This window comes from Elephantulus edwardii, unplaced genomic scaffold (assembly GCF_000299155.1).
Source record: "Elephantulus edwardii isolate Elephantulus edwardi_28Jun2011 unplaced genomic scaffold, EleEdw1.0 scaffold00085, whole genome shotgun sequence".
In the NCBI taxonomy this organism is placed as follows: domain Eukaryota; kingdom Metazoa; phylum Chordata; class Mammalia; order Macroscelidea; family Macroscelididae; genus Elephantulus; species Elephantulus edwardii.
The window spans coordinates 7,646,500-7,647,723 of NW_006399835.1; positions in this window are offsets into that span (position 1 = coordinate 7,646,500).

Below are 1,224 nucleotides of genomic sequence, written 5' to 3' on the forward strand. Positions count from 1 at the left end.
CTGATACCAAGAGTGTTGATTGTGGAGCCAAGCAAGCTAAAGCTGCTAACAATGTCAGTCTCTTCACTGTCTTTCAAGATGCTGCCAATTGTCCCAGTGATGAGAGTCTTTGTTTTCATGATGTTGAGCTTCAATCCATATTGAAGACTGGAGTCCTTGACCTTCAGCAAATGCATCCTCAGTTTCAGAAAGCAAAGTTGTGCCATTTACATAACATAGGTTGTTCATGAGTCTCCCTCCAATCCTGATACCACATTCTCCCTCAGAGAGTCAGCTTCCCAAATTATCTATTCTGCTTGTAGATTGAAAAGGTCCAGAGGTATGATGTATCCCTGGCATACACAATTTCCTGATTTTGAACCATGCAGTGTTTCCACATTCTGTTCTGATGACTGTTTTCTGATCCAAGTATAGATTTCACATAAGCACAATCAAATGTTCATGGATTCCCATTCTTCTCAGAGTTAGTCACACTTTGTTGTGATACACACAGTCAAATGCCATTGCATTGTCAATGAAACAGTGATAGACATTCCTCTAGTACTCTCTGTTTTCAGCCAATATCCACCTAACATTAGCTACAATATCCCAAGTACCATGGATTCTTCTAAACCCAGTCAGATGTCCAGATTTGTGTATATATCTAAAGATACATATATTATATATGCTGTCATTATTATTCGAGTCATTGAGTTGAGTATGACTCAGAACAAACCTATGGAAAAAAAGACCAAATTCTGTTCTATACTGTGCCATTCTAGTACTGCCTGACAAACAAGAACCCATTGCAGCAATCACTGTATCAATCCAACTAGTTTAGAGTCTTACTCTCCTTCGCCAACCCTCTGTCCTTCCTAGCACCATGTCTCTCTCCAAGGAATAGCTCCTTCTAGAAACATATCCAAAATATGTGAGGCAAAACCTCATCATTCTTGCCTCCAAAGAGCACTCCAGCTGCACCTTCTCCAAGATATATCTGTTTGTTCTTTTTCTAGTCCCCTGAATGTTCAGTGCTCTTCTCCAATGTCACGGCTTAAAGAGGTCAATTTTCTTCTGCCATGCTTGTTTCATATATACAGGTTTGAGGCCTTGAACACGAATGAGTGAAGACCAGATGAGTTGTGGGAGGATACCAAGGGTATCATCCAAGAAGAGTGAAAATGTTCATTACAAAGACAGAAGAGGAAGAGAAGACCAAAATGGATGTCAGAAGAGATTCTGAAA